The sequence below is a fragment of the Neofelis nebulosa genome, chromosome 8 (genome assembly GCF_028018385.1).
Source record: "Neofelis nebulosa isolate mNeoNeb1 chromosome 8, mNeoNeb1.pri, whole genome shotgun sequence".
Classification (NCBI taxonomy): domain Eukaryota; kingdom Metazoa; phylum Chordata; class Mammalia; order Carnivora; family Felidae; genus Neofelis; species Neofelis nebulosa.
This window is the reverse complement of record NC_080789.1, coordinates 12,518,508-12,537,740: the sequence shown is the minus strand read 5'-3', so window position 1 is coordinate 12,537,740 and position 19,233 is coordinate 12,518,508.

Below are 19,233 nucleotides of genomic sequence, written 5' to 3'. Positions count from 1 at the left end.
TGGCCAAGTTGTTTATTCCTTCCCGCGTGTGGTGTCCCCCGAGCGCCAGCTGTGTACCAGGCGTGGCTCTAAGTGCTGAGAGGACAGAGCTGAAGGTGGCCAAGTGCCAGTCCGGGGAGGGGGAGGGGGTCACTCAGCTCAGTAGGGAAGGGGAGCAGCCAAGACATAAATGCAAGAAGTGCCACCTGCTCTGGGATGAAGGAAACTGATGGCTCGGTGGGGCTGTGACAGGGCCCAGGGCTAGAGCGGGGGGGTGGGGCAGTGGCGGGGGGGGGAGGGGGGGGCCAGGCAGGAAGGGCTCTGGGCGTCCCCCGGAGGGGACGGCACTGGGGAACACCTCCCAGGGTCCCCTCCTCTCAAGAGACACCAGGTGGGGCTGGGATGGACGAGGAAGCCCTGGCAGGAGCCAGGCTGGGGATCCCTGAGGCCCGGGCCCTGGGCGGTCCCTCAGCAGCGGCAGGAAGTCACTCGACCCCACATGAAAGAGGACCAGCTGCCGCTGGGGGCCGTGGGACGAAATGAATGCGGCACCAGCAGCTCCTGCTGGGCCCAGCTGCCTCAGTAGGTGGTGGCACCAGGCCAGGGACACAGGCAGGTTGAGTGGAGCCCAGCCCATGGGCAGGGGAAGGGGCACCTAGGAGGCAGCCCCCGGGGGCTGTGTGAAGCACCAGCTCTGCCTGGCAGAGCCTCCACTCCCCCCGCCCCGCACCCCCTCCTGGCTTCCCTGGGCCACCAGAACCCCACCCTAGGCCTGGACACTGACCCCCCCCCCCCCATCCCTCACCCCAGTGTCAGCATCCAACCTCTCCAACTGTCCTAACAGCAAATCCTGGCCTGGACACTTCTGAGCTGTGTGACCTTAGGCAAATTATTAACCTCTCTGTGCCTCCGTTTTCTCCCTTGTAAAAGGGACTGTATCAGCTGCTCCTTCATAGGGTCGTGGTACGGATTAACAGAGGATGAGGAGCACAGCACCTGTCAAGAAGATGCTCCCCACGTGCTGCCACGGATGGTACCCCTTCCATCCAAAACAGCCTCTGCGGCAGACACCCAGCCAGGGGCACTGCTCCTCTGACTCCGGGGTAATTGCAGGGACCCCAGCCCTCTAGGGTGCCCGCTGCGTCCAGGACAGGCCCAGATCCTGCGACGGTGCCTTTATGCATCACTCTGCTAGGCCCGGGGTCCTGGACGCAGGGCTGAGCAGGGCTGACCGCGAACGTCTGCAGAGCCCCTCTTCCCCCTCCCCTCAGAATGGCCCGGGGCTCGGGTCAGCGTCCCACGGTGGCCACGAGATGGCAGCAGCGCGACACGCACCGGGCCCGCAGGGGCAAGCGAGCACGCGGTCCACCACCGCCCAGGGGGCCACCCTCTTCCCGGCTGACGCGGGCACCGGCCCTCTCTGCCCTCGCACAGGGGTCCTGGGCCCCCAGTCCAAACCCCGCAAACTCCCTTGCCCTCTGCCTCCCATCCCCCGCACGCTGACAGGTGCGGGGCTGGGAGCTCCGGTCGGAAGGACCCTCTGCGTGTCTGGACAAGGGACCTCAGCCCTTTTATTCCCTCCGACTCACCACCGGGTTAGGGGGAGGATTCGAGGAGACAAGCGGGGGCGGGGGCAGCAAATCAGAGCCCCGTCCCCTCGTCGTCCCCTCGGAGCCCGCAGAAGCTGCCAGCGCCTCCTACGAAGCAGACGGCGCGCTCATCCACACGGGGCGCTGCGCCCTGGCTTCCCCGAGGACGCGGCGTGCAGATCCGTGTGTACCTGGTTCCGCCCCTGCAAGCAGGAGAGCTCGCGTTCACACCAGCCGCTCCAACCACAATCGACGGCGCGGGACCCCTCCCGGTGTTCCCTATCTATTGCCCCCTTCGGCAGAGCGGGGACCTGCCCCCCACCCCCTCCCACCCCGTTACCCTTCAGGGAGGGACCACCTCCCGCAGCCCCCACTGCCCTGCCGGCAGATGTCCTCCTCTCCTTGCTTGGGTGGCCACATCATGCCAGGATGGAACACCAGAGCCCCGGCTCAGACCCTGGTCCTCACCCTGCGCAGGCTCCAGCACCCCACTCTGGCCCCGCCCTCACCGCACCCACCGCCCCCCCCCCCAATCCCCTGGCAGCAGCCCACCCCCACCTCCAGGCTGTCTCCCACCTCGCTTGGCCCCATCTCCATCTCACAGCTTCACCCCCACTGTTGAGGACAGGAGCAGAAGAATGGAAGAGGTTTGAGTCTAAGAAGGACGATCAGAGGAAGCCTCTCTGAAGTGGCATCCACGTCCACCGTCCGCACGGACCATCCGAACTTTTGTGCAGTTCCAAACTACCCCGGCCTACCTCCTGCCTCGGAAAACGGCACAAAAGCCCTGGGTCGGTGTGTGTAAGGCCACCACGACAGAGCATCACAGATTGAGGGGCTTAAACAACACAAAGGTGGTGGCTCTCGGTTCTGGGGGCTGGAGGTCAAGGGCCAGTAGGGATGTTTCTTCTGAGGCCTCTCTCGGGCCTGCAGGTGCCGTCTTCTCCCTGTGTTCTCACGTGGTCCCTGTGTGTGACTGTGTCCCAACCTCCAGTCAGATTGGATCAGGGCCCACCGTTAATGACCTCGTTTAACCTTAATCCCCTCTTTAAAGGCCCTACCTCCAAATACACATTCTGAGGTCCTGGGGGTTGGGACCTAGACATTAAATCAGGGGGAGGGCACACTCAGCTCAAGATGGTCAGCTATACTGATGCCCTCAGGGCCCTCTGGCCAGGCCCACCTGCTCTTCTTACCCACACAGACTCTGCAGAAGGGTGACCACATGTAACACCCACCTCCACACCCCTGCCCCTCCCCTGGGAAGGGCTGTGAGGGTGGCTTATCGGTCCATCCTTGGGCCTTGAGAGCCAAGGGCAGACCAGAGTGGGGAGAGTAAAGGAAAGGCCACAGGTGCCCAGAGCCTGAGCTATGGGCCATCCTGGTCCCCATGCCACCCATTACGTTTTAGAGCAGACCCAAGGCAACGAGTTTGCAGGGTTCCCTTACGCCCACCCTGGGGCAGGACCACACTTGGGGAAGCAACCTCATGGGGCCCCATCCTCTCTTCTCACCTCTGACTCAGGACTGTGGCCTCTCCCTCCCTGCGCCTGTCCTAGGCCAGTGCACATGCCTCATTCCCGCACTGTCCAGGCTGGTTCCACACCAAGGCTGCACCTCTGGACTTGGCTGACACAGGGGAGACGTCAACACCTACCCTGGCGCCAAATCCCACTGTGATTCCACAGACAGGGAAACAGAGGCCCAGGGGAGGGAGGGGGCCTGCCTCACCACTGGGCTGCTTCCCACCAGTGCAAGGTCGCTGGAGGCAGCCTCGTTCCAGCCTGGCCTGGGGCTCCTGGGTCCTTCCCCCAACCCAGGACCCATAAGGGTGGGGAGCCACCTGCTGCGTGGGAGGCAGGGGTGGCCGTGAATTACAAGGCCCTGGGCGGTCCCCCTCGATAGCATGGCATGCTGGGTGCCTGCTGGGGAGCTTGACCCACTGTCTCAGAGGCAGGAAGGAAATGAAACCCAAGCTGGGAACACCCTTGCACCCAACCCCCAGCCGCACCCCAAGCTAGTCCCCGGAAAGGGGAAGCAGATGGTCCACAGCAGAGGAGGGCCAGGGAGCTGTTGATGTCATTCCCTGCCCCTAGAATACACCTGGGGTAGGAGGACCCTACCACCACCCCCCGCCCCGCCCTCTGCTGCTCCTGAGATGGAAAGAAAAGGAATCCCCATTTTATGGAGGAGAAAAGTAAGGTTCAGGAGGGTCAGCTGACCAGTCCAAGGTCACGCAGCTAGGAAGTGAACAGGCCTTACTGAGTGCTCTTTCCTGGGGAGAAAGGGTCTTTGTGGGGACAGAGGTGAGGTGCGGTTTATTCTGGCGCTGGAGATATGCCCGGGGCTGCTTCGGAGCCAGAAAAGTCACCTTGTGTGAGTACGTGTGTGTGCGCACCTGCATGTGTGGCCCTTAGCTGGTGGGCTGGAGGTGCCATTTATTCTACAGAAGCTTCCTGGCCACCTGCAGGGAGGGGGCTACCGCCTGGAGGGGAACTAGAGCCCAGGTCTCCCACTGGAACCTGCCCAGCAGGAAGCAGGGAATGGAGGGTTCTGGAAATCCCTGTGCAGAAACACCTACCTCCCTGGCACCCTGCACCTGCTCCAGGCTCCCCCAGGATATTACACCAACCGGTCCAGCAGCTTGAAAACCTCTCACCAAAGACCCTGGATGTGGACGGGGTTTTTTTTGTCTATTTCGGTCCGTTGTCTACACAACATTTTGCGAAGCATTGAGTAATTAACATTTTTCCCTGTACGCGTCATCAGCGGATGCTGTGTCCAGCGTGGCACAGCGGACAGCCTTGTCCCTGCCCCCAGCTGCACACCTGTTCGTCCAGCCCCCTGGGCCCACCCACTGCTTGGGTCAGAACCCCAACCCACACCGACAGGAGCTCAGGACAGCCGTGCTTACTGTGCCCAGGGTGCCACCATGGCTGCCACAGGCCCTGGCCTCACTCTTCATCACACACCACAAGTCGTGACCACCCCGGCGTCTGCAATGGTCCCACCACTCTGCAAACCCAGCTCGACGGTGGGCTCCTTGACTCCCAGATGAGCTACGGGTTCTCTCCCATTTGCCCTGCGCATCTCGGCACTTGGGGATCTTGGCTTTCAGACTCCAGCTTCCAACACGAAGCCCCTTATCCCCCCTCCCTCACCCCTCCCCAGTTACTCTCCCACCAGCAGATCCACCCATTGCCCACCAGCTGAGAGTCAAGAGCAGACAGCATTGGGCTTCCTCCCATGTTGCAGCAGAGCCAGAGGGCCAGGAGAGGGGGGTGGAGACCCCTAGGCTGAGAACACCCGGGCCTTCCAGCCCCACCTCCAACTGTCCTTAAGCCCTCCCTGCCGTCCATTCACCACTGGTCCAGGCGCCGTCCAGACATCCGTCCATCCAGTACAGATGCAGATTCAGCCATCCCTTCTTCCATCCCCCTTCCATCCAGAACCTGCATAGACACCTGGCCCACAGAGGACAAGGCCCCACCAGAGAGGGACGTCACACAGCAAGAGCCACTGTGGGTGGCACCAGGTGACAAGAGACCTCTCTGTCTCCCTCTGCCTGGCCACAGCCCACCAGAGAAGAAAGAGACCAGAGGACAGAGCAAAGGGGGGCAAAGGAGCAGGCACGCACCACCCCCAGGTCCCTCCAGCAAGGCCCTAAAGTGCTGAGGGGCAAGGAGGAAGTGGGTGTCCAATCAGAGGACAATGAATTTCAGACTGGACTTCATCATGTGTGACAGTGACAAGAACATTCGCAAAACTGCCAGAAGTGTCACAAAGGCTGTGGATGGGGGGCTGGGCGTGGTTGACAACAGTGGTTGGAGAAAATGAACCCGTGTCACTTTCAGGTTTGTGAATGGTGACTTTGGATCTGCAAGCTTGGGGAGAATGGAACCCGTCTGCTGTGAGAGGGAGGGAATCCTATGGAAGCCACCAGGAAGGGGGAAGCCCTGGGTGATCAAGCAAGCGTGCAGGGAAGATCCAGGCAGGGGAGGACACGGGGTATCCCCAAAAGATTTGGAAGAACAGACCTATGGCACTTGCCACGTTAAAGTGTGAGGCCTGATGTCACCCCGGTGACCTCAGGATCTTTAGCAGATCGTCCGCTCACAAGCATTTGCAAGAGTAGGATTTTGTAGAAATGGAGAAGGGGTGAAGTTCCACTTTTGAGTCAGCACAGGACCAGGAGACTCACTCAGGAAGAAGCCAGAGCAGTGGGGGCAGGGCAAGTGTTGAAAACATGAGCATCCAGGATCTCAGAAATCTCTGGAGGACTTCGGACTTCTAAACCCTTCACCTGCTCTCAGGTTAAAGACACACTTCCTGGCCTGGCCTCCAAGGCCCTGGGGGTCTGCATCCTGCCACACTCCAGATCTCTGCACTGCACACACACACACACACACACACACACAGGTTGTCTTTCACACCTCGAAAGTTTCACACCCTGACCACAGGGCCCTTGCACATGCTGTTCCTTCTAGAACTGCCCAACCCCCAGTTAACTAACTCATCCTTCAGGGCTCCACTCCAGACCTCCTCACAATGTCCTTCCTCTAACTCGGAACTCATCTCCGTGAACGCACTGGCAAAGAGGAATGGAATAACTGCAAGATGGCTTAGAGTCCACACCTTAGACCAATCCTGATTCATGCCCTGCCACTGGGCCCGCCTCCCCTGAGTATGTCTTCATTTGAATCCTTACCAACTTGGGAGATTGTCATCAAGGGGGAACATGGATGGCTGTTGAGTAGACAACCGACATTATCCACCAGATTACCATGCACTCCATACTCTCCTACTACTTAACAGAGGTGGAGGGGGCTGTTAGACATTTCTGGAAGGTGAGGCATGAGCAGGAGCATGAATGCACTTGCCACGTCTGGGGGCTGGACCCAGACTGGCCTGACAAGACTGGGGGATGTGTGAGTGATCGTGGAGCCTCACTACTGGCTTGTTTTTAATGCAGGTAAACTGCAGGTCAAATCATATCCCCTGGAACACACACACACACACACACACACACACACACACACACACCTGCACAGCAGAACTTCTCACCTCGTTTAGCAACAGGTAAGGCTTTTTGTCTCACCCTCCAACAAAAGCCTGGTAAAGACTAGGGCACAGTCGTAGACTAGTGGTGCCATCCAGCTCATTAAATCCAGTTTTTGCTTGCATGCCTCCAGTGATGGGACACTCACCACCTCCCACGGGCACCCATTTCACCAACGCCGACCCATCAATTAAGCCATAAAATCTAGTCGGCATATTGGTCAGTGTGTACAGAGTCTCAGTTTGGGATGATGGAAAACGTACTGGAGGTGGGCAGTGGTGAGAGTTACATAACATCGTGAATGTCCTAAATGCCACTGGACTGTATGCTTAAAAATGGTTAACATGAGAAATTTCATCTTGTGTGTATTTTACCACAATGCAAAAAAAGAAAAGAAAAAAAAAAAAAAAGCACCGCCTCTGGGGTTCACAACTTACAAGCGTGACTTTGACTACTTTTCAAGTGACCTTTAAAAAGGTCACTTAAAAAAATCGAGCTGGCTGTTAAGGCAAACGGACACACCACACCCTCTTTGATCCTGATTTCCCTTCATTCAGTCTTGTGCCCCCAGCTCAGAAGTCTGGGCTCAGTATTTCCAGCGTCCAACCTGCCTCTGTCCGCGCAGGGGCTGCAGTGGCTGGGACCCTTGCCCTGCTCCGTGCTAGGCTCTGAGGACCTGTCGAGGAGCAAGTCACTGCCTCTGTCTTCCCAGACACAAGGAACAAGCAGATCTCTCTCTTCTTTTCTCAACTTTTTTTTTTTAATTTTTTTTTTCAACGTTTTTTATTTTTATTTTTGGGACAGAGTGAGACAGAGCATGAACGGGGGAGGGGCAGAGAGAGAGGGAGACACAGAATCGGAAACAGGCTCCAGGCTCCGAGCCATCAGCCCAGAGCCTGACGCGGGGCTCGAACTCACGGACCGCGAGATCGTGACCTGGCTGAAGTCGGACACTTAACCGACTGCACCACCCAGGCGCCCCTTCTCAACTTTTTTTTAACGTGCGTTTGGTTTTGAGAGACAGAGACAGACAAAGCGCGAGCAGGGGAGGGGCGGAGAGAGAGGGAGACACAGAATCCGAAGCAGGCTCCAGGCTCCCAGCTGTCAGCCCAGAATTCCTGACGCAGGGCTTGAACCCATAAACTGTGAGATCATGACCTGAGCCGAAGTTGGACACCTAACCGACTGAGCCACCCAGGCGCTCCAGGTCTCTCCTTTGTTTTTCTAGTTGAAACGGGACTCCCAGACCAGCCACTAAGCTCCCGAGGGACTGGTCCATGATGATCCATCCCTGAAGACCTCACTCCGGTGGGATGATGACAGCAGCACAGAAGACACTGGTCCCTGAGCGCTGGGCACACACAACGTTTGTGGGGAGCTGCCTGTGGCCCCCTGGGAATGCTGGGTGACACACGGCAGCTTGGGGTGTTCCAAAAAACAGGAGGCAGGAATTACCATCTTCGAAACCCCCTCCTGGAGCAGCCCTACCCCAACCCCCAGGAATCACAGACCAGTCAAACCATCAGGGAAGTAGACAGAGAGCAGGAGGGAACTGAAAACCCGGATGTCTCGCACTCCGACTGGCAGCCGGAGGGCCATGTCAAGTCCTGTAGTGATTTTTTTTTAATTGGGTTATTGCCAGAATTTGAAAAAGAATGTGAAATTTCTCATTTCTCTTATTAAAAAAAGAAATAAAAGACGACGTCTCGCATGGCAAGAGCTGGCTGGAGCTGAGTTCCAACTGCCCCCTGGATGGGGCATGTGGGCCTCCAACTGGCCACAGTCTTCACCCCACTGGCCCATCAAGCTCCTGGAGGCCTCTGACACATCCCTTGTCACAGAGGAGTGGATGACGCCCGGAGGCTGAGTGGCTTTCCCAGTTAGTAACTCACCTGGGACCAAAAAGACCTAGAATCTCAGGCAGGCCACCCAGCACCCACTCCAACCCTCCAAAGGACCTCTGAGATGGCTCCGCCCTGGGCAGCAAAGTGGACTCACCTGCGTGGGGGAGGGGACGGTGGCTCTCTAGGAAACCCGAGGAGCTGGCCAGGGACCAGGCCCATCCCGCTCAGCCGCAGACATGCCCCACTACAGGGGACACAGACAGTGAGCCACTGTCTTCGTCCCTCGCCACCCTCCTATCGCCCCCGGTCCCCATCTCTCCTCATCAGCTCTGTGGGTAGGTCCAGGAAACCTGAACGAGTGGTTAGCAGTGGCCAGGCGGGTGAGTTGAAAGGCCTTCAGGGCGAACGTGGGGAGGAGGTGGGCTAGAGGGAGGGTGCGGAGAGAGGACGGGAGCCGGGCAGCCCTCTGATGGGGAGGAAGCTGGGAAAAGAGCAGCCGAGGTTGAGCGGCAGCAGGTGGGTGGGCTCGGTAATGCTGAGATGATCACCAAGCCCCTTCCTCAGCTGGACCTACGAAGCATGGTTTCTTGTTTTTTCTCTCCCAGGGGCAGGGAGATGTAAGTGACCTGTACGTTGGCATGAGTAGAAGGTGCACAGCAGTTGATTTCATATACACAGATATTGCGAGATGGTCACCACAGTCATACGAGTTAACACCCATCACCTCACTCGGTCATCCATTTCTCCCCCTCGTGATGAGGATTTCTCTTCGCAACTTTCAAAGGTACAATATGGTTTTGCGAACGCTCGTCACTGTGCTGGACCCGACACCCCCAGCAAAGGGTTGTGTTTTGTACACACGCATGTCCCCGGCGGGCTGGCGGGGGGGAGGCACTTAGGGACCCAGGGGGGTGGAGGAGCCACCATTTGAACAGTGCCTGTTGCCAGCCAGAGGCAAAGAGCTGCGGAGGGTCTCGCACTGGCTACGGGATGCTCAGGCCTGAAATCTGTCCCCCCCCCCCGCAAGGGAGGCAGGAAGGACAACCCCACCCTTTACCAGGGACACATGGAGAAGGGCCTCCTACACAGGGGCTCTGGGGAAAGAGGTTGCTTCTCAGACACCGTTCACAGGGGCCACGACGTGGACAGTGCCCCTGGAGTTGTGCAGCCCAGAGTCCTGCGGCCCGCAGAGAATCCTGAGACACTCAGTCTCCAGGCCATGTCCTTCCCCCCGGTGGGGGGCTAGCTCAAGTTCAAGCTGTGGCCTGCCCACTCTGATCTGCCTCTATCTCATTCCCGCTCACTCACCACAGGGACTGGGGAAGCATGCGAGTGACAGGGCCAGGCCACTTTCATTTGTCGGTAATCGTAATTATAACGTATCTATGATAATTATTACTTTGTATTCAGCAACTACAATAAGCCAGGCACGGTGGATAATTTCACGTCACATAAGCCTAGGAGGTAGGTCCTATTACTACTCCCATTTTACAGATAAGAAAACTGAGGCCCAGAGACATTAAAAGATTGAGTCAGGTCACACAGCTTATTACTAGTGAGATTCAAAGCTGTGTCTTTGTGTTTAACCACCAGCCTTGACAAGGAAAAATAGCATTATTTATATTAACAGATCCCATTTTCCTTCGTTTAATGAGCATCCCCTTCTTGACACAAAGGCACTTTTCCTGTCCTCTGCAGTCACAGCCTTGGTAAAGGCAAAGTAAAAATCTGGTATTGAAATGCATCCAAGACAGAGAGCCTCTCCTCTGCTGTCCTGCCCATCGCTCCTTTGCGGTATATTCAACAAACTTCTATCTCCTTTAAGAAAAAAAAAAATGATGGGGTGCCTGCCTGGCTCTGTCATTAGAGCATGCGACTCTTGATCTCAGGGTCATGAGTTCAAGACCCATGTTGGGTGTGAACCTACTTAAAATAAAAAATTAAAAAAAAAAAAAAAAGGAGACTTCTGGTTGGCTCAGTGGGCTAAGCATCTGGCTCTTGCCTTTGGCTCAGGTCATGATTTCAAGGTTCATGGGTTCAAGCCCCACATCAGGCTGTGCGCTGGCCGCTGGCAGTGCAGGGCCTGCTTGATATTCTCTCTCTTTCCCTCTCTCTCTGCCCCTCCCCCACTCGTGTGCTCTATCTCTGTCTCAAAATAAATAAATAAACTTTAAAAAATAATAATAAATAAATAAATAAATAAATAAATAAATAAAATTTTTTAAAAAGGCAAAGAAATGCATCTAAACTCTGCCACCAACTAACTGGGTTTCCATTTCCTTGGTTCCCCCTTATGAGGAGACGTAACAGATCCATACAGCATTCTGGCCAAAAATGTTTAACCAGAATCTAAACACGAGAAAAAAGACAAATCCAGAACATGGGACGTTTTCAAGGCAACTGACCTGTCTCTTGCAAACAGTTCTTCAAAAGTCAATGTCGTGGGGCGCCTGGGTGGCGCAGTCGGTTAAGCGTCCGACTTCAGCCAGGTCACGATCTCGCGGTCCGTGAGTTCGAGCCCCGCGTCAGGCTCTGGGCTGATGGCTCAGAGCCTGGAGCCTGTTTCCGATTCTGTGTCTCCCTCTCTCTCTGCCCCTCCCCCGTTCATGCTCTGTCTCTCTCTGTCCCAAAAATAAATAAAAAACGTTGAAAAAAATTAAAAAAAAAAAAAAAAGTCAATGTCGTGAGGGACGCCTGGGTGGCTCAGTCGGTTGAGCGTCCGACTGTGGCTTGGGTCATGATCTCATGGTTTACGTGAGTTCAAGCCCCACGTCAGGCTCTGTGCTGACAGGGTGGAGCTTCAGATTCTGGGTCTCCCTCTCTCTGTCCTTCCCTTGCTCATGCTCTCTCTCTCTCTCTCTCTCTCAAAAATAAATAAACATTAATTTTTTTTAATGTTTATTTATTTTTGAGAGAGAGAGAGAGAGACAGAGCATGAACGGGGGAGGGTCAGAGAGAGAGAGACACAGAATCTGAAACAGGTTCCAGGCTCTGAGCTGTCAGCACAGAGCCCAACGTGGGGCTCGAACTCACAGACCGCGAGATCATGACCGAGCTGAAGTTGGCCACTCAACGGACTGAGCCACCCAAGTGCCCCAAAAATAAATAAACATTAAACAAAAAAAAAAAAAAAAAAAGAGGGGCACCTGGGTGGCTCAGTTGGTTAAGCGTCCGACTTTGGCTCAGGTCATGATCTCACGGTTCGCAGGTTCGAGCCCCACGTCGGGATCTGTGCTGACAGCTCAGAGCCTGGAGCCTGCTTTGGATTCTGTGTCTCCCTCTCTCTGCCCCTCCCCAGCTCATGCTCTGTCTCTGTCTCAAAAATAAATAAAAACATTTAAAAAAAATGTTTTTTAATAATAATAAAATCTTTTTAAAAGGGGGGGGGGGGAAGGGGTGAAGAGAGAGAAGAGAGAGGAAAGAGAAGTTGAATGAACCTATTTCAGGGCCCATTTCCGTCTTGAGTCAAGGGCCCTGCGTCAGTCTGTTAGCAACAGCATGACCCAGCACCACAGACTGGGCGGCTTAAATTTTCCCATAGTTCTAAAGGTCGAAATGTCAGCAGGTTTGCTTTCTTCCAAGGCCTCTCCTTGGCGTGCCAACAGCCTTCTCTTTCTGTTTTTTTTTTTTTTTTTTTAAGTTTATTTATTTATCTTGAGAGAGAGAGACTGCAAGTGGGGAAGGGGCAAACAGAGAAAGGGAGAGAGAAAGAATCCCAAGCAGGCTCCACACCATCAGCTCAGAGCCCAACGTGGGGCTCGAACTCACAAATCGCGAGATCATGGCCTGAGTCGAAGTCGGACACTTAACCGCCTGAGCCACCCAGGCGCCCCAGACAATAGTTTTCTTGTGTCCTCACAGGTCTTCCCTCTGTGCATGTTCCAGACGTCGTCTTTCTTTCCAGAAGGACACCGGTTACACTGGAGTGGGGGCCCATCCTAAGAACACGGTTCTAACTCCACCACCTCTGTAAAGCCTCATCTCCAAACGCAGTCACATTTTAAGGCACTAGAGGTTAGGGCTTCCACAGATGAATTTGAGAAGGGACATAATTCTGCCCATAACAGATCCTAAGAGTACTTGGAGCTTCACCCCAAAATCCACAGGGGCACAAAGAGGCCTTTTCAGGAAATCACGTTTGTGCCCCACGCCGAGCACCGAGGCTGAGCTCCTGGCAGGTTGTTGGGGGGGGGAGGGGGCTGCCGCAGGCACCTGCCAGGAAAGAAAGAGAGAGAGAGAGAGAGCTCACGAGCTCTTCCTTCACCTTTGACACCACCAACCTTCTCATCCATTCCTGCCCCTTTCCCCACCCCCCTCCTCCACCCCTCCCCACCCCATGCACACACAACACAACACATACACCCAACGGCCCAGCCAGTAGTTCAGGGTCAAAGTCAAGCCAAGTGACCCGCGATAAGGCTCCTCCCTACTCTGGGTGCAATGTAATAGGCCTCTTCCTGGATTCCCAGCATCCTTTCTTTGTCCCTTAGGGGGTGGGTCCCCAGACCCCTCAGTGTCCTCACTCCCAGTCAAACAGCACACCATCTTGCAGAACTCTGGAGCCGTCCTTCCTCCTGGCCGGCACTCACAGACTGAAGCAAACCGCCCCCAACCCCATCCCCAATGGCAAAAGTCATATTTACTGTAGTAACAGGACAAATAAAGTTGTAAAAAGTAAAGGTTTACTTTCACCTGCAATTAGGTAAAAGACTCCAAAAGCCTTAAAAAAAAAAAAAAAAGATTTTATTTTTAAATAATCTCTACACCCAACGTGGGGCTCGAACTTACAACCCCAAGAAATCACAGCGCCCCTGACTGAGCCAGCCAGGTGCCCCAAGACTCTCAAAGTTTTAAAACGAGGTCTATGGGTGGCCCAGAAAGTCTGCTCTTGGGTTTCCATCTAAACCCATAATCAAAAATGGAGGAAATAGGTTGCCTAAAGGTGCCCCTTTTGCTGTTATCTGCAATGATTTATAACCCAGTGTGTGCTTCCATGGTACCCCCAAGTTCTTGAATTACGCGGGGAAACACTGTCCTTCAATTTCAAGTGCAAAGCTCCCAGCCCCACCCACCCGGCCAGCAGGGCACCTCTTGGGGGAGCTCACAGCCCCAGCCCCGGGGCCACCCTTGCTCTCCTTGTCTGCTGGGAACACCTCCTCCACCTCTTCCGTGGGGGCCTATTCCTTCATTCCCACAAAGAACCCCATCCGAGCCCTTGTGAATGGCAGATCTGGACTGAGGGTCTGCAGTGGAGAAGAACTACAGGGCACACAGCACGGCAGCTACATAAAAGTTTAGCATTAGCCACCTCCGTCCGTAAACCCAGTGGCCATTTCTCACCCCTGGCAACTTCTTTCTTTTTTTTTTTAATGTTTTATTTTAGTTTTGAGAGAGAGAGAGTGCACACGTGCACGTGCCCGCAAGAGCAGAGGAGGAACAGAGAGAGAGAGGGAGACAGAGGATCCAAAACAGGCTCCACACTGTCAGCACAGAGCCTGATGCAGGGCTTGAACCCATGAACCGTGAGCTGAAGTCGGATGTTTAACCGACTGAACCACCTGGACGACCCAGCCCCAGCAATTTCTTATTGATCACTTTCTCACCCTAGACCCCAGCTTATCCACAAGGATGCATTTTGACTTTCGTGGGCTGGAGGCACCTCTGTCTTTGAGGATGCTCTCTCTAAAAATAATAATAATAATAAAACAAATAAAAATTGCACTTTAGGACTGCAATAGTATAAAGATGAATATACTCCAGGCTGGCCTCATTATTCTATATTTCTTATGACTTTATTCTTTGTTTTGTTCTGATTTTAGAAGAAATTAAAACATTTCTGTGTGCCTCTGGAGTCTGGAGAGCCCTAGGTAAGCCTAAGAGAGAAAGAAGTCAGCTTACCTGTTTTCCAGCATCTGCTGAAGGCCTTGGTCTATAGACAAAGTCTCTCACCACCTACCTTTTCTCCTCCTTTCTTTTACCTTCCTTCCAGATCTTGGGGGGCAGGGAGAAGCATGTAACATTTCTGCAAAAATAAAAAAGTCAATTCTTGGGGCGCCTGGGTGGCTCAGTCGGTTGAGCATCTGACTTCAGCTCAGGTCATGATCTCATGGTTTGTGAGTTCGAGCCCCGCATCAGGAGCTCTGCTGTCATCGCAGATCCTGCTTTGGACCCTCTGTCTCCCTCTCTCTCTGCCCCTCCCCTGATTCATACATGCGCTCTCTCTCAAAAATAAACAAACATTTAAAAAATAAAAATAAATAAATGACAATTCTTGGATATGAAAAATGCCCTTCCCCTGGTATGTGAAAGCCACTGAGATTGTTGTAAATACTCCTTATCGTTCTTTTTCGATAGGAAAAAAATACATGGGAAGCAACCCAAAGGTTTAGCAGTAGGACCGAGGCAGTCAGCATACTATGTGTTGAATGAGTGAACATGTCCCCTGAATGGATTTTTGTGAGCCCTTTGAAATGATGCTTAAAAAGGCCTTGTAGTAATTTGGGAAGACGGTTAGGTTAATTAAGCAAAAGGAAGGCAAAAGTACAATATAGACGCTTTGATTACAACCATATAGAATTTACAAAGAAAAAGGCTAGAAAGAAAAACAGCTATTTCATAAGCTGTGTTCCTGTCATCAACATTCCTTACATAGAATCATCCTGTGTATATACTCCTTCGTGAGCATAAGAGTTTCAGCACTGTTTTTAATCCTAAGAAATACACTGCGGGGTTAACAATGGTTGTCTGCAGGCTGGGGATTGCAGACTTAAATGGATTACAGTAGCCATGCAGGATTTTCTAACTAGTGGATCAAAACGGAATATTTAAAAAAATGTATTTAAAGGGAGCCTGGGTGGCTCACAGCTCAAGAGTCTGTTAAGCATCCGACTCTTGATTTCGGCTCATTATCTCACAGTTCTTGTCTCACAGTTCGTGAGATAGAGCCCCACACTGGGCCCTGCGCTGACAATGCAGAGCCTGCTTGGGATTCTCTCTCTCACTCAAAATAAATCAACTTACAAAAAATAAAAACAAAAAATGCATTTAAAAGTCAACAGTGACAGAGCCATGGAACGTCATAAAGTGAAGGGAGCTCATCTCTCCCCCTCAGTTTGAAGATGGGGAAACGGAGGCCCCAGAGGCACCCAAGTGTTTGCTAACTTGGACAGAAGGGAGTCTTGGGATCATACCAAAGACCCTCCCAGGCCGCCACAGCAGTCCCCACGCTGCCCACGATGCTGTGAGTGGCGGAACCACCCGCTCAAATGTCACTTGCTAAGGTTGCCACCGTGTCTGCCACAGATGCCCCGCAGGCTGGCAGGGGAGGCTGTTGGAACCCCGGAAGGCCAGGGGGCAGGGGGCGGGGCGCAGAGGGCGGGGCGCGGAGGGGCGGAGCGCGGAGGAAAGCCCGCAGAGGACCGCCCCCTGAGCAATCCTTTTGCCCAGCGCCCGGCTGCTTTTTCCTGCTGAGTCACGCCCGGCCTGCTTTCCGCTGAGTCACAGTCCCGAGGTCTGTTTTCGCCGAGTCACGGTTCCGAAGTCTGTTTTCGCTGAGTCACGGTTCCAGCGGCTTCCCGCCTCTCTCCCTTGGGGCTAGGTCCGGGCAGCCACACCCCGGGGCCGGCACGTCGCACTGCCTGCCGCTTCCGCATCCCCGGCGGAGCTAGCGTCCCGTCCCCTGCCCCCGGGTCCTCGCCAGCCTCCCCAGCCTTGCTTTAGGGACTCGGCCTTCTCAGTCGCCTCTGAGGACCAGGCGCTCTGCAGACCTAACAGCCCAGCAGGGTGGGCATGTGAGCCCACGTGGAGGAGGAGATCTACTCAAAAGGGGGGGAGGGGGAAGGGTCAGGCGCAAAACAGCCCCTTAGTTTCCCCAGACGACAAGGTCATTGTCATGAGCACGCTATGAACGAGCACACCCCAGTTGTGTCTTTAAAGCAAGGTTAAAGGTAATTATAAGGCAGGTTCAGGATTCTACACTAACATTTCAGACGTGATTAGCCTGGCTTCTTACACGGCACACGTAGCGAACATAAGTCACACTATAAGCAAGATAAGAGAGTGGGTAGGAAGTTAATGAACCAAAGGAGAAGTCAGTCTGTGGGGCAAAGTTGAGATAAGACCTCGGTCCCGCTCTGGGCCCTTACTGCTTATTATATCGAAGCGGTGAAGGATCTTGGCGGTGTTCGAGATCAATCCGGCAGAGCCTTCCCACAGCTGCCTTTTTTTAAGTGGTCAGACACAGAGGGGTCAGTGTCTGAAGAGTCTTGCCAGTGTGCTGCAAAAATCTTCCCATTTTAAAGGGATTTACTCAGGCTGGGGCCCCTGAAGACCCACTCTGCTCTCTGCCTGTTATCACTGTGCTCTCTGCCTGTTATCAGTTCTGGGGCCTTAACTGCCGGACAGCTCCTGGCTGCAGTGCCCTTAACTGCTTCAGTCATTGCTAGACGGGGTCCCCTGCTTGACACGAGTGATTCCCATCTTGTCCTCTACAGTCATGAAACACTGGGGACAGCAAAGCAGCGGGACAGCTAAACGCATGCAGGATCCGGTTTGCAACCCAGACTGTGGGGAGAACAGTTGGGGGGGGGGGGTGCAATTGACCCCGATGCCGGCTTTATATAATGTATTTGTGTTGAAGTGAGAGTCCCTGATATTTACGATGTTACTGTGGTTACAAGAGACTGTACTCTGGTATAATACATGCTAAAGGATTTGGGGCAAAGGGGAATGATGTCTGCAACTTACTCTCAAATAAGCCAGAAATATACATATTTACATATATGTAAAATATATATTAAACATGCAAATATTTGATATACCCATGTTAAATATGTACGTATATGTAAAAATGTAAAAAAGTGTGTGTATGCATATATAATCGAGAGAGCATGAATGACAAGACAAATGTGACCCAAGTATTAACAACTGGTGAATCCAGGTGAGGAATTCTGTGTACTATTCTTGCGACTTTTCTGGGCATTTGAAATTATCTCACGGAAGTTTACTTATTGAGAAGAAAATAAAGATGAGGAACCTGAGGTTCTGAACTCCCAAATGAGAGCAAGATTGGGTCAGATCTTAGTGACCCCCCCCACCATACTCAGAACCATCTAGAAATTTCTAGGTAGGAAAAAGGCTCTGGCAGAATCCTGAAAGGGGAACTGGATGCCATTCTCCGAGTAAACAGAACAAGGAATGCTTAGTGAGCCAGGGCTTCCTCTTCCACAGGCCCCATTCTGAGCTTCTTACATATGTTAAGCTGATTTAATCCTTACCACATCCCCTGGAGCTGATGCTGTTATTACTTATCATTTTGTCATATGAGGAAATAAAGTTTAGAGGATTAAAAGTGTGCACGTGGGGTAAGTCACGGATACCGGATTTGATGCAGTCTTTTTGTGTAGAGTTCATTGCTTTAACCCGTCTACACTACCTACAAGTGCCTTGATCGTGTTGAGCCAGGTTGAACCAGGTCTCGGAGACATGGGCAGGCTCCGTATTGGCCAGACTGTCCTCGCGGCCCGAGCTCTCCAGAGACCCGACTGCTGCCTGGTCTGGTCACAGGTCTTGAGTCACTGGATCTGGGGAAACGGAAGCTGGACAGTACTTGACAAAGATGTTGCTCTTTCTACATATATCCTTCACTGCCCCAGGCCTGGGGGGGCTCCAGACAGCTGATTCTTGTCGAACTTGAGCGTGGAAAGGTGGAAAGGGAGCAAAATTTGCCACCCCAAAACATGCCACTTTGGCACATAGATTATTTTGAGTTGAAGTTACTTAAGAAACAGCCAGTGCAAGGATGCTCTGAATATCCTCTGTCCCTCTGAAAGTGGGAAATAAATCTCCCATGTGAAAGGTACCCTCCCTGTACCAGGAGGGTAGAAGGCATCCTTATCGCCGGAGACAGGGAATCCAAGGCTGAGAAGGCTGCAAAAACAACCCTTCTTATTTCCTCGCTGATTTACTACCCGAAACCCAAACTGCTTTGGCTTGTCAGTGCTTCACAAATTTATCTTTTCTTTGTCTGAAAGGTATGAAAGCTGCCCGGTGTGGTCACTTCCTTGAGTCCCGTATTTTTATAGGCTCTCTTGTGTACAAAATTAAATTTCTTTTTCTCCTGTTACTCTCTCTTACGTCCATTTAAGTATTAGCTTAGCCTGAAAACCTAGAAGGGAAGCAGGGGAAGGTTTTTCTCCCCTGCAAGAGAGAGATCCGCCTGGCCTGGAGTCCCGGGTGAGCTGTGTGACTGTAGGAGGGGAGTTTAACCCTGTGAAGCCTCATTTGCTAAATATGTAGGACTGCCTGCCTTGGGCTGGGCTCTGAGCCTAGGAAAGTGAATCCCCTGCGGTCCTTGCTGCCTTCGTGGAGCGCAGAGTTGGGGTGGGGACAGCTGGGGCGTGGGAAGCTCGGTGAGGAGCCTTGTAAGGTTAGGGGTACAAATTCAAGAAAGCCTGGGCTGGGTCTGTTTGTTTTCCAACTTTTTAAAATTATTATTGACATGTAATTGACACAAGCCCTACATATTTAAAGTCTATCATTTGATGAGTTTTAACCTAAGTGAAGCCGTGCAGCTGTGTCCACAATGGAGATCACGAATGTATTCACCACTCCCCAGAGTTGCCTCATGGTCCTTTGTAATCCCCCTTCCAGCTAGGTAAGCACAGTATGATGAGATTAGTATGCGTTTTCCAAAATCTTATAAGATCCTATATTCATTTTATATATAATTTTATATAAATGTAATTAGCAAGAATTCTTTTTT